Below are 15,668 nucleotides of genomic sequence, written 5' to 3' on the forward strand. Positions count from 1 at the left end.
TTGTTCAATCAAGTTCATATTTATATCAAAAAACAGCTTTTTACATTATCATGTGACGTTCAGAACTAGCATACCCCCCGCAAACTTCCGGGGAATTTACTAACAATTTACTAAATTACTCACGATAAACGTTCACAAAAAGCAGAACAATTATTTTAAGAATTATAGATACAGAACTCCTCTATGCACTCTATATCCGATTTTAAAATAGCTTTTTGGTGAAAGCACATTTTGCAATATTCTAAGTACATAGCCCAGCCATCACGGGCTAGCTATTTAGACACCCGGCAAGTTTAGCCTTCACCAAAATCAGATTTACTATAACAAAAATGTTATTACCTTTGTTGTCTTCGTCAGAATGCACTCCCAGGACTGCTACTTCAATAACAAATGTTGGTTTGGTCCAAAATAATCCATCGTTATATCCGAATAGCGGCGTTTTGTTCGTGCGTTCCAGAAACTATCCAAAATGGTAAATCAGGGTCGTGCGCATGGCGCAATTCGTGACAAAAAAATTCAAAATATTCCATTACCGTACTTCGAAGCATGTCAACCGCTGTTTAAAATCAATTTTTATGCAATTTATCTCGTAAAAAGCGATAATATTCCGACCGGGAATCTCCTTTTCGGCAAACAGAGGAAAAATCACAAAGACGGGGGTGGCCAGTGCACGCGCCTAAGCCCACAGTCCCTTGATCGGCCACTTGAGAAAGGCAATAATGTGTTTCAGCCTGGGGCTGGAATGACGACATTCAGGTTTTTCCCGGGCTCTGAGGGCAGTATTTGCACGGCCGGATAAAAAACGTACCTGATTTAATCTGGTTACTACTCCTGCCCAGTAACTAGAATATGCATATAATTGTTTGATTTGGATAGAAAACACCCTAAAGTTTCTAAAACTGTTTGAATGGTGTCTGTGAGTATAACAGAACTCATTTGGCAGGCAAAAACCTGAGAAGATTCCAAACAGGAAGCGCTCTCTCTGACTATTTCTTGGACTTCTTGATCATCTCTATCCAAAACAGGGGATCTCTGGCATAACGCGACATTTTCTAACGCTCCCATAGGCTCTCAGAAGGCGCCAGAACGATGAATGGTGACTTTGCAGGCCATGGCTGAAAAACAGTAGCGCATTTGGATGGTGGTGGATCTGAGAACAGTGAGACTGGGGCGCGTGCACGAGCCAACACCATGTTTTAATTTTTTCGTCTTTGAACGAAAACAGGGTTTCCCGGTCGGAATATTATCGCTTTTTTACCAGAAAAATCGCATAAAAATTTATGATTTTAAACAGCGTTTGACATGCTTCGAAGTACGATAATGGAATATTTCGATTTTTTTTGTCACGAAACGCGTCGGGCACGTAACCCTTGTCACCCTTCGGATAGTGTCTTGAACGCACGAACAAAACAGAGGATATTTGAACATAACTATGGATTATTTTGAACCAAACCAACATTTGTTATTGAAGTAGAAGTCCTGGGAGTGCATTCTGACGAAGAACAGCAAAGGTAATCACATTTTTCTTATAGTAAATCGGAGTTTGGTGAGGGCCACACTTGGTGGGTGTCAAAATAGCTAGCCCTGTGATGCCGGGCTATCTACTCAGAATATTGCAAAATGTGCTTTTGCCGAAAAGCTATTTTAAAATCGGACATAGCGATTGCATAAAGGAGTTCTGCAATTTAGTAAATTAACCAGAAGTTTGCGGTGGGCATGCTAGTTCTGAACGTCACATGCTAATGTAAAAAGCTGTTTTTTGATATGAATATGAACTTGATTGAACAAAACATGCATGTATTGTATAACATAATGTCCTAGGACTATCATCTGATGAAGATCATCAAAGGTTAGTGCTGCATTTAGCTGTGGTTTGGGTTTATGTGACATTATATGCTAGCTTGAAAAATGGGTGTCTGATTATTTCTGGCTGGGTACTCTGCTGACATAATCTAATGTTTTGCTTTCGTTGTAAAGCCTTTTTGAAATCGGACAGTGTGGTTAGATTAACGAGAGTCTTGTCTTTAAAATGGAGTAAAATAGTCATATGTTTGAAAAATTGAAGTAATAGCATTTCTAAGGTATTTGAATATCGCGCCACGGGATTCCACTGGCTGTTGAGTAGCCCATAGAAGATAAAAATAATGTTTTGATATTTGATATGTTAACCTGTTAGGGCTAGGGGGCAGCATTGACACGGCTGGATAAAAAACATACCCGATTTAATCTGGTTACCACTCCTACCCAGTAACTAGAATATGCATATACTTATTACATATGGATAGAAAACACCCTAAATTTTCTAAAACTGTTTGAATGGTGTCTGTGAGTATAACAGAACTCAAATGGCAGGTCAAAACCTGAGAGATTCCTTTACAGGAAGTGGCCTGTCTGACCATTTGTTGAACTTCTTTTCCATCTCTATCATTTACTAAGGATCTCTGCTCTAACGTGACACTTCCCACGTCGTCCATAGGCGCTCAGAGCCCGGGAAAAAACAGAATGTCGTCATTCCAGCCCCAGGCTGAAACACATTATCGCCTTTCTCAAGTGGCCGATCAAGAGACACTAGCTTATGCGCATGACCCCGACCGCCCCGCCTTTGGGATTTTTTCCTCTGTTTGCCGAAAAGGAGATTCCCTGTCGGAATATTATCGCTTTTCTACGAGAAAAATGTCGTAAAAATTGATTTTAAACAGCGGTTGACATGCTTCGAAGTACGGTAATGGAATACTTAGAATTTTATTGTCACGAATTGCGCCATGCGCGTGACACTTCTTTACTATTTCGGATAGTGTCTGGAACGCACGAACAAAACGCCGCTATTCGGATATAACGATGGATTATTTTGGACCAAACCAACATTTGTTATTGAAGTAGCAGTCCTGGGTGTGTATTCTGACGAAGACAACAAAAGGTAATGAAACTTTTATAATAGTAAATATGATTATGGTGAGTGCTAAACTTGCCGGGTGTCTAAATAGCGAGCCCGTGATGCCTGGGCTATGTACTTAGAATATTGCAAAATGTGCTTTCACCAAAAAGCTATTTTAAAATCGGACATATCGAGTGCATAGAGGAGGTCTGTATCTATAATTCTTAAAATAATTGTTATGCTTTTTGTGAACGTTTATCGTGAGTAATTTAGTAAAATGTTAGCGAATTCCCCGGAAGTTTGCGGGGGTATGCTAGTTCTGAACGTCACATGCTAATGTAAAAAGCTGGTTTTTGATATAAATATGAACTTGATTGAACAAAACATGCATGTATTGTATAACATAATGTCCTAGGGTTGTCATCTGATGAAGATCATCAAAGGTGAGTGCTGCATTTAGCTGTCTTCTGGGTTTTGGTGACATTATATGCTGGCTTGAAAAATGGGTGTCTGATTATTTCTGGCTTGGTACTCTGCTGACATAATCTAATGTTTTGCTTTCGTTGTAAAGCCTTTTTGAAATCGGACAGTGTGGTTAGATTAACGAGAGTCTTGTCTTTAAATGGCTGTAAAATAGTCATATGTTTGAGAAATTGAAGTAATAGGATTTTTAAGGTTTTGAAAATCGCGCCACAGGATAGCAGTGGCTGTTACGTAGGTGGGACGAATTAGTCCCGCCTAGCCTAGAGAGGATAAATCCATAAATAATATATGTCTTGTGCTTTTGGCAATGATTTATGTATAATACTTATGTATAATAAGTGATACCATATATGTCTCCAAAGCATTTTGTCTTCATTTTGGCACATTGATTTATGCTCATTTCTCAAGATTAACTCAGGTTTTCGCCCAGCGGCTAAGGAGTTGGAGCTGTGGCAGGAGTTGGACCTGTGGCTGAAAGGTGGCTGGTTTGAATCCCGGGCCGGGCGCTGGAAAAAACAGGAGGAATTGATCTGACCACTGGAGGGTTGCTGGGTTCACATCCTCAAAACAATCACCATTTGTTGATCAGAACTCTAGAGGTTCTTCTTCACTGAACCCCAAAATATATATCACTTTTAGTGATTCCATATATTAAGGAAGTGATAGAAGCCTTTTTGGTTCTATAAGGAACCTTCTTTTCTAAGAGTGTAAAATAAACACGTTTTTCTTTTGATTATTTAATTATCCACATCATGTTATTTCAAGTTATCCCTTTGGAGCGCAACATCACATTGTTAAAAAAATGATCCTAAATTGGGCATGGCTATAAATTGGGCAATTGAAGACATCTAGGGCGTAATCTGTGTTCGATGAAAATGAACATTGTATGCAACGTTGCAGGCAACATTATTGGCAAGGGACTTGATGCCTACTATGCCAAAGCTATTTAGAGTTGTTAAACGGGTGTGAAGAGTGTGTTGATATAACGGGAATATTGTCAAAATTCTTCTTGTAACAACGATCAGAATTGGTAAAGAAAATATGCATTCCATTATATTAGGCAATAATTAAGAGTAGGCAAAGTGGTCGTGTCATGTGAAAATTCTATCAAATGTGTTACATTGCAACGAGTACAGTTAGGGTGCCATGGAGCCCCTGCAGTACCTCCACAGACCCCGGATTGAGAACCCCTGATTTAGCAGATGCTCTTATCCAGAGAGATTTACAGTAAATGCATTCATCTTAAGATAGCTATTTATTTTGGAAATAAAGTTAATAAATTCTTCATAAAATTGTCATCTTACCTCTTAGCTTTGGTGTCATGTCCCCCAGAGAGATGCATTTTAGAGGCAGGGCCCCCCTCCTCTCTCTTCCCAGAGAGACTCATTTTAGAGCACTGACCCCTAAACAGAGATCCAACATGTTGATTGTGGTCAACACAGGGACAACTAAACAGAGATCCAGCATGTTGGTTGTGGTTAACACAGTGACAACTAAACAGAGATCCAGCATGTTGGTTGTGGTTAACACAGTGACAACTAAACAGAGATCCAGCATGTTGGTTGTGGTTAACACAGTGACAACTAAACAGAGATCCAACATGTTGGTTGTGGTTAACACAGTGACAACTAAACAGAGATCCAGCATGTTGGTTGTGGTTAACACAGTGACAACTAAACAGAGATCCAGCATGTTGGTTGTGGTTAACACAGTGACAACTAAACAGAGATCCAGCATGTTGGTTGTGGTTAACACAGTGACAACTAAACAGAGATCCAGCATGTTGGTTGTGATTAACACAGTGACAACTAAACAGAGATCCAGCATGTTGGTTGTGGTTAACACAGTGACAACTAAACAGAGATCCAGCATGTTGGTTGTGATTAACACAGTGACAACTAAACAGAGATCCAGCATGTTGGTTGTGGTTAACACAGTGTCAACTAAACAGAGATCCAACATGTTGGTTGTGGTTATCACAGTGACAACTAAACAGAGATCCAGCATGTTGGTTGTGATTAACACAGTGACAACTAAACAGAGATCCAGCATGTTGGTTGTGGTTAACACAGTGACAACTAAACAGAGATCCAGCATGTTGGTTGTGGTTAACACAGTAACAACTAAACAGAGATCCAGCATGTTGGTTGTGGTTAACACAGTGACAACTAAACAGAGATCCAGCATGTTGGTTGTGGTTAACACAGTAACAACTAAACAGAGATCCATCATGTTGGTTGTGGTTAACACAGTGACAACTAAACAGAGATCCAGCATGTTGGTTGTGATTAACACAGTGACAACTAAACAGAGATCCAACATGTTGGTTGTGGTTAACACAGTGACAACTAAACAGAGATCCAGCATGTTGGTTGTGGTTAACACAGTGACAACTAAACAGAGATCGAACATGTTGGTTGTGGTTAACACAGTGACAACTAAACAGAGATCCAGCATGTTGGTTGTGGTTAACACAGTGACAACTAAACAGAGATCCAGCATGTTGGTTGTGGTTAACACAGTAACAACTAAACAGAGATCCAGCATGTTGGTTGTGATTAACACAGTGACAACTAAACAGAGATCCAGCATGATGGTTGTGGTCAACACAGTAACAACTAAACAGAGATCCAGCATGTTGGTTGTGGTTAACACAGTGACAACTAAACAGAGATCCAGCATGTTGGTTGTGGTTAACACAGTGACAACTAAACAGAGATCCAGCATGTTGGTTGTGGTTAACACAGTGACCCCTAAACAGAGATCCAGCATGTTGGTTGTGGTTAACACAGTGACAACTAAACAGAGATCCAGCATGTTGGTTGTGGTTAACACAGTGACAACTAAACAGAGATCCAGCATGTTGGTTGTGGTTAACACAGTGACCCCTAAACAGAGATCCAGCATGTTGGTTGTGATTAACACAGTGACCCCTAAACAGAGATCCAGCATGTTGGTTGTGGTTAACACAGTGACAACTAAACAGAGATCCAGCATGTTGGTTGTGGTTAACACAGTGACAACTAAACAGAGATCCAGCATGTTGGTTGTGGTTAACACAGTGACCCCTAAACAGAGATCCAGCATGTTAGTTGTGGTTAACACAGTAACAACTAAACAGAGATCCAGCATGTTGGTTGTGGTTAACACAGTGACAACTAAACAGAGATCCAGCATGTTGGTTGTGGTTAACACAGTAACAACTAAACAGAGATCCAGCATGTTGGTTGTGGTTAACACAGTGACAACTAAACAGAGATCCAACATGTTGGTTGTGGTTAACACAGTAACAACTAAACAGAGAACCAGCATGCTGGTTGTGGTTAACACAGTGACAACTAAACAGAGATCCAGCATGTTGGTTGTGGTTAACACAGTGACAACTAAACAGAGATCCAGCATGTTGGTTAACACAGTGACAACTAAACAGAGATCCAGCATGTTGGTTGTGGTTAACACAGTGACAACTAAACAGAGATCCAGCATGTTGGTTAACACAGTGACAACTAAACAGAGATCCAGCATGTTGGTTGTGGTTAACACAGGGACAACTAAACAGAGATCCAGCATGTTGGTTGTGGTCAACACAGTAACAACAAAACAGAGATCCAACATGTTGGTTGTGGTTAACACAGTAACAACTAAACAGAGATCCAACATGTTGGTTAACACAGTGACAACTAAACAGAGATCCAGCATGTTGGTTGTGGTTAACACAGTGACAACTAAACAGAGATCCAACATGTTGGTTGTGGTTATCACAGTAACAACTAAACAGTGATCCAGCATGTTGGTTGTGATTAACACAGTGACAACTAAACAGAGATCCAGCATGTTGATTGTGGTTAACACAGTGACAACTAAACAGAGATCCAGCATGTTGGTTGTGATTAACACAGTGACAACTAAACAGAGATCCAGCATGTTGGTTGTGATTAACACAGTGACAACTAAACAGAGATCCAGCATGTTGGTTGTGGTTAACACAGTAACAACTAAACAGAGATCCAGCATGTTGGTTGTGGTTAACACAGTGAAAACTAAACAGAGATCCAGCATGTTGGTTGTGGTTAACACAGTAACAACTAAACAGAGATCCAGCATGTTGGTTGTGGTCAACACAGTGACATCCTGAACAGAGATCCAGCATGTTGGTTAACACAGTAACAACTAAACAGAGATCCAGCATGTTGGTTGTGGTTAACACAGTGAAAACTAAACAGAGATCCAGCATGTTGGTTGTGGTTAACACAGTAACAACTAAACAGAGATCCAGCATGTTGGTTGTGGTTAACACAGTGACAACTAAACAGAGATCCAGCATGTTGGTTGTGGTTAACACAGTAACAACTAAACAGAGATCCAGCATGTTGGTTGTGGTCAACACAGTGACATCCTGAACAGAGATCCAGCATGTTGGTTGTGGTTAACACAGTGACAACTAAACAGAGATCCAGCATGTTGGTTGTGGTTAACACAGTAACAACAAAACAGAGATCCAGCATGTTGGTTGTGGTTAACACAGTGACAACTAAACAGAGATCCAGCATGTTGGTTGTGGTCAACACAGTGACAACTAAACAGAGATCCAGCATGTTGGTTGTGGTTAACACAGTGACAACTAAACAGAGATCCAGCATGTTGGTTGTGGTTAACACAGTGACAACTAAACAGAGATCCAGCATGTTGGTTGTGGTTAACACAGGGACAACTAAACAGAGATCCAGCATGTTGGTTGTGGTTAACACAGTGACAACTAAACAGAGATCCAGCATGTTGGTTGTGGTTAACACAGTGACAACTAAACAGAGATCCAGCATGTTGGTTGTGGTTAACATAGTGACAACTAGTTCTTGATTGTCAATTGTTCTCATGTATTCATTATCTCTTAGAGAAATAAAACATTTACTAACAGACATAGAAACAGTCAGGTGATTTAAAGCATCACATGAACATGTTGTTGTGACATTTCATCTCCATGGTAACTGTCAATAATAATAATAATAAGTCACTGTTTGTTAAGGTAGTTATAGACAGAACAACAACAATAATAATAATAATAATAATAATAATAATAATAATAATAATAATAATAATAATAATAATAATAATAATAAGTCACTGTTTGTTAAGGTAGTTATAGACAGTACAGAAACACAAGGCCATGTCTCACACGTATTTGTATTCACTAACAGTAGACTATTTATTAAACAGGACAGAGAGTGTACTGTATATAACCTACATATCATAGATGACCAGTCTAAACCTGTTCAGATCAACATAATGTTATAGTCCTACCAGTAGCAGGACAGAGAATGTACTGTATATAACCTACATATCATAGATGACCAGTCTAAACCTGTTCAGATCAACATAATGTTATAGTCCTACCAGTAGCAGGACATAGAATGTACTGTATATAACCTACATATCATAGATGACCAGCCTAAACCTGTTCAGATCAACATAATGTTATAGTCCTACCAGTAGCAGGACAGAGAATGTACTGTATATAACCTACATATCATAGATTACCAGTCTAAACCTGTTCAGATCAACATAATGTTATAGTCCTACCAGTAGCAGGACAGAGAATGTACTGTATATAACCTACATATCATAGATGACCAGTCTAAACCTGTTCAGATCAACATAATGTTATAATCCTACCAGTAGCAGGACAGAGAATGTACTGTGTATAACCTACATATCATAGATGACCAGTCTAAACCTGTTCAGATCAACATAATGTTATAGTCCTACCAGTAGCAGGACAGAGAATGTACTGTATATAACCTACATATCATAGATGACCAGTCTAAACTTGTTCAGATCAGTTCACAGAGACCATCAGGTTTGTCTGCATGATAAGTGATCATAGCCTTATAATAGTTTGTAGGTAGTCTAGACCAACAGTACGAGAGTCTGCCCGTCTTTCCTACATACCAACACATTTATTTAATGTTACCGAGAAATATGTGCCACAGTTTCAACAGCCATTTTTGTAACTGTGTAGGCTACAAACATATTTTTAATTTCATATGAGGAAATCACATAACTCACAGTCACTGGTGCAGCCGCCTGTTTTCTTGCAGATGAAGTAGCTTTCACAGGCAACTCATTCAACCAGCCTAAACAACAGTAAATACAAGATGTCAAATGGTCAAAGTGAATCCTGATATATACATTAGAGAGAGGTATATATATCCTGATATAGCCATTTACATTAGAGAGAGGTATATATATCCTGATGTAACCATATACATTAGAGAGAGGTATATATATCCTGATATAGCCATTTACATTAGAGAGAGGTATATATATCCTGATGTAACCATATACATTAGAGAGAGGTATATATATCCTGATATAGTCATATACATTACAGAGAGGTATATATATCCTAATATAACCATATACATTAGAGAGAGGTATATATATCCTGATATAGTCATATACATTACAGAGAGGTATATATATCCTAATATAACCATATACATTAGAGAGAGGTATATATATCCTGATAGAGCCATATACATTAGAGAGAGGTATATATATCCTGATATAGTCATATACATTAGAGAGAGGTATATATATCCTGATATAGCCATATACATTAGAGAGAGGTATATATATCCTGATATAGTCATATACATTAGAGAGAGGTATATATATCCTGATATAGCCATATACATTAGAGAGAGGTATATATTTCCTGATATAGTCATATACATTAGAGAGAGGTATATATATCCTGATATAGCCATATACATTAGAGAGAGGTATATATATCCTGATATAACCATATACATTAGAGAGAGGTATATATATCCTGATATAACCATATACATTAGAGAGAGGTATATATATCCTGATAGAGCCATATACATTAGAGAGAGGTATATATATCCTGATATAGCCATATACATTAGAGAGAGGTATATATATCCTGATATAGTCATATACATTAGAGAGAGGTATATTGCTACAGATGTTGGATCTTAATTTGAGCCAGTTTGCTACAGCAGGAATATAATCCTTTAGCAACAGGACATTTGAATTAATATGTGATTTATAATTAAATAATAATTTTAAAATGGAAAAGTGGAATTTATCATCTTCAGAAACCTTTTTTAAAGTTTAAATACACTCAAACACACGACACATTTTAGTTTTCCTGTAACAGGGTGATCATATTTTTCCTTCCCCGTGATGTGGCCCTCACCAACTGGCCACCTGGTCCATAGAGACTAAAGGACTATGCTGTGGCCCTCACCATCTGGCCATCTGGCCCATAGAGACTAAAGGACTATGATGTGGCCCTCACCATCTGGCCCATAGAGACTAAAGGACTATGATGTGGCCCTCACCAACTGGCCACCTGGTCCATAGAGACTAAAGGACTATGCTGTGGCCCTCACCACCTGGCCCATAGAGACTAAAGGACTATGCTGTGGCCCTCACCAACTGGCCCATAGAGACTAAATTACTATGCTGTGGCCCTCACCAACTGGCCATCTGGCCCATAGAGACTAAAGGACTATGCTGTGGCCCTCACCATCTGGCCCATAGAGACTAAAGGACTATGCTGTGGCCCTCACCAACTGACCATCTGGCCCATAGAGACTAAAGGACTATGCTGTGGCCCTCACCAACTGGCCCATAGAGACTAAAGGACTATGCTGTGGCCCTCACCATCTGGCCCATAGAGACTAAAGGACTATGCTGTGGCCCTCACCAACTGGCCACCTGGCCCATAGAGACTAAAGGACTATGCTGTGGCCCTCACCATCTGGCCCATAGAGACTAAAGGACTATGCTGTGGCCCTCACCAACTGGCCATCTGGCCCATAGAGACTAAAGGACTATGCTGTGGCCCTCACCAACTGGCCCATAGAGACTAAAGGACTATGCTGTGGCCCTCACCAACTGGCCAACTGGCCCATAGAGACTAAAGGACTATGCTGTGGCCCTCACCAACTGGCCACCTGGCCCATAGAGACTAAAGGACTATGCTGTGGCCCTCACCATCTGGCCCATAGAGACTAAAGGACTATGCTGTGGCCCTCACCAACTGGCCAACTGGCCCATAGAGACTAAAGGACTATGCTGTGGCCCTCACCAACTGACCATCTGGCCCATAGAGACTAAAGGACTATGCTGTGGCCCTCACCAACTGGCCACCTGGCCCATAGAGACTAAAGGACTATGCTGTGGCCCTCACCATCTGGCCCATAGAGACTAAAGGACTATGCTGTGGCCCTCACCAACTGGCCATCTGGCCCATAGAGACTAAAGGACTATGCTGTGGCCCTCACCATCTGGCCCATAGAGACTAAAGGACTATGCTGTGGCCCTCACCAACTGGCCACCTGGCCCATAGAGACTAAAGGACTATGCTGTGGCCCTCACCATCTGGCCCATAGAGACTAAAGGACTATGCTGTGGCCCTCACCAACTGGCCACCTGGCCCATAGAGACTAAAGGACTATACTGTGGCCCTCACCATCTGGCCCATAGAGACTAAAGGACTATGCTGTGGCCCTCACCATCTGGCCCATAGAGACTAAAGGACTATGCTGTGGCCCTCACCAACTGGTCCATAGAGACTATAGGACTATGCTGTGGCCCTCACCAACTGGCCATCTGGCCCATAGAGACTAAAGGACTATACTGTGGCCCTCACCATCTGGCCCATAGAGACTAAAGGACTATGCTGTGGCCCCCACCATCTGGCTCATAGAGACTAAAGGACTATGCTGTGGCCCTCACCATCTGGCCCATAGAGACTAAAGGACTATGCTGTGGTCCTCACCAACTGGCCACCTGGCCCATAGAGACTAAAGGACTATGCTGTGGCCTCACCAACTGGCCACCTGGCCCATAGAGACTAAAGGACTATGCTGTGGCCCTCACCAACTGGCCCATAGAGACTAAAGGACTATGCTGTGGCCCTCACCAACTGGCCCATAGAGACTAAAGGACTATGCTGTGGCCCTCACCAACTGGCCACCTGGCCCATAGAGACTAAATGACCAAAATCTAGTTGTGTATAATGTTGTAGGGAAACTTTGTGTAAACTCTTCTGTCTGCATTCTGTCTCTAAATGTTGTCATAACTAGCAGCACCATATCACTATGTAAAATGATGTGTACAGATGTAGGATCTTAATTTGATCACCCCTCACTGCAGAATAACTTTTCCAGGAAATGTAAAACTTGTAGTGTATTTGAAGTTTAAAAAGGCTTCTGAGGTTTGTAATTTCCATTTAGTAATTTCAGACTTGAGCTTCCCTTAACAAAAAATGTAGTGACCCCTACAAAAATGTCCATTAATTATAATCCACATAATAATTCACATTTGGGTGAGGCCTGAGCTGGAATGTGAAGCTAACTGAAGCTGGCTAGCTTTAGAAAACCAGTATATCAAGCCTGTATCATAGTATACCCCTCAGGCTACGTTCAGGTTTCAGCAAGAGGCAGGTATCAACATGCCGAGTCGTAGGCAACAACCTGGGTTGTATTCATTAGTTTACTCCACAGCCAACAGTTTTAAGATGTTAAATAAAACATAAACCGTTTACTCTAAACGCTGTACAACGTGACCTAAACGGTTTCTGTTGCCAAACGTTTTGCTACGCTGGGCACTAATGAATACACACAAACTGTTTTGAGGAAGTGTAAGTTGTTGTTAGTCTCTCGAACAATATTTATTAGTCTCTCTTTCACACAACATACCTTCCTGAGTGAAAAGAGTTAACTGTAGATTATAAAGAGAACATGTTTGTTTGTTGCTTGTTGTGTTTTAAGCCTGTTTTGAGAAGACAAGTCTATAGACCTATGATACAGTACACTCTTAGAATAAAGGGTTCCAAACGGGTCCTCCGGCCGTCCCCATAGGAGAACGCTTTTGGGTTCCAGGTAGAACCCTTCTGGCTTCCATGTAGAACCCTCTGTGGAAAGGGTTCTTCACGGAACCCAGAAGTGTTCTACCTAGTACCAAAAAAAGGGTTCTACAAAGGGTTCTCCTATGGGGACAGCCAAAGAACCCTTTTAGATTGTAGATAGTGTAGGAGCGATCACCCTGGGGCACACAGATGGGCACAGAAACGAATTCACCCCACGCATCTAATTTATATCCAAAACATTTTAAGGAGAGTAGGACTATTATAACACTGTCCACCAAAAATATAATTAACTATATGAATACACATAACAATATCATCAACTATATGAATACACATAACAATACCATCAACTATATGAATACACATGACAATATCACCAACTATATTAATACACATAACAATATCATCAACTATATTAATACACATAACAATATCAACTATATGAATACACATAACAATATCACCAACTATATTAATACACATAACAATATCATCAACTATATGAATACACATGACAATATCACCAACTATATTAATACACATAACAATACCATCAACTATATGAATACACATGACAATATCACCAACTATATTAATACACACAACAATATCATCAACTATATGAATACACATAACAATATCATCAACTATATTAATACACATAACAATATCATCAACTATATTAATACACATAACAATATCATCAACTATATTAATACACATAACAATATCATCAACTATATGAATACACATAACAATATCATCAACTATATTAATACACATAACAATATCATCAACTATATTAATACACATAACAATATCATCAACTATATTAATACACACAACAATATCATCAACTATATTAATACACATAACAATATCATCAACTATATTAATACACATAACAATATCATCAACTATATTAATACACATAACAATATCACCAACTATATGAATACACATAACAATATCACCAACTATATTAATACACATAACAATATCAACTATATTAATACACACAACAATATCATCAACTATATTAATACACATAACAATATCATCAACTATATTAATACACATAACAATATCATCAACTATATTAATACACACAACAATATCACCAACTATATTAATACACATAACAATATCATCAACTATATTAATACACATAACAATATCATCAACTATATTAATACACATAACAATATCATCAACTATATTAATACACACAACAATATCATCAACTATATTAATACACATAACAATATCATCAACTATATTAATACACACAACAATATCATCAACTATATTAATACACACAACAATATCATCAACTATATTAATACACACAACAATATCATCAACTATATTAATACACATAACAATATCATCAACTATATTAATACACATAACAATATCATCAACTATATTAATACACATAACAATATCATCAACTATATTAATACACATAACACTATCATCAACTATATTAATACACATAACAATCGTCGTCTTACCTTTTATCTCTCAATAGAAACAGAGTCTGAATGATCATTTGGTCGTTGAAAGTTACTTTCGTTTGCTCTGCTCATTTACATATCAGGTTCTGCCTGTTCTCTCTCAGAGTCCCTCTCTCTTTACAGCTCTTACAATGTGCCTTGGCAAACATTCTACAACTGTCTGGAAGTCTATTGGAGGGATGTGACACCATTCTTCCATAAGAAATTACATCATTTGGTGTTTTTTTGATGGTAAGTTTTCAATTGTGTTGAGACTCTGACCTGTCCAATGAGCCACATTGATTAAAGAATCCTACAGTACCTAAACACCCTCTCTCACACACACACACACACACACACACACACACACACACACACACACACACACACACACACACACACACACACACACACACACACACACACACACACACACACACACACACACACACACACACACACAAACACACAGTGCAGTAATTAGAATCCCAGTCTACTGTACACTCCCATCCTCTGCCTCTCTCCATCACTTTCTCTGTGTTGTCTGTTGCTGTCTCTGTTGGTGAGGGTTAGGCCTACTACAATACAACATTCACAACATGACAACACAACTACATAACACCATTAAAAATAGTTGGAATGTAGTTAGAACTCTCAAACTGTTTCCATCAAACAGAAAAACAACAAGAAAGCTGGATCAACACATTTAGATTTCTACATACTGCACTTTGCTTTTTCCTTACCCATACAGTTGTTTAAGGTCCTACAAAGGCAGAGTGTAGTATCAGTATTTTAGGGGTCATAGGTCAGATCAGTGGTCAGGGTTGATATGCATGGACTAAAAAACAACAACTTTAAAGCCATTTTTCTCAGATTCACTGTTTGTGTAGATGCTGTTTGTCTA

The 15,668-nt window shown here is 39.3% G+C and overlaps 1 long non-coding RNA gene across 1 annotated transcript; it reads right to left on the reverse strand.

The window, feature by feature from the left end:
- Window positions 1–3,945: 3,945 nt before the first annotated feature.
- On the reverse strand, window positions 3,946–14,927 carry LOC123732143 (uncharacterized). The gene is made up of 3 exons (XR_006762997.1): window positions 14,783–14,927; window positions 9,422–9,489; window positions 3,946–4,761 (listed from the first exon to the last, which is right to left on the reverse strand). It is a non-coding gene; the product is annotated as an uncharacterized lncRNA (long non-coding RNA).
- Window positions 14,928–15,668: the final 741 nt, after the last annotated feature.

This window comes from Salmo salar, unplaced genomic scaffold (assembly GCF_905237065.1).
Source record: "Salmo salar unplaced genomic scaffold, Ssal_v3.1, whole genome shotgun sequence".
NCBI lineage: Eukaryota > Metazoa > Chordata > Actinopteri > Salmoniformes > Salmonidae > Salmo > Salmo salar.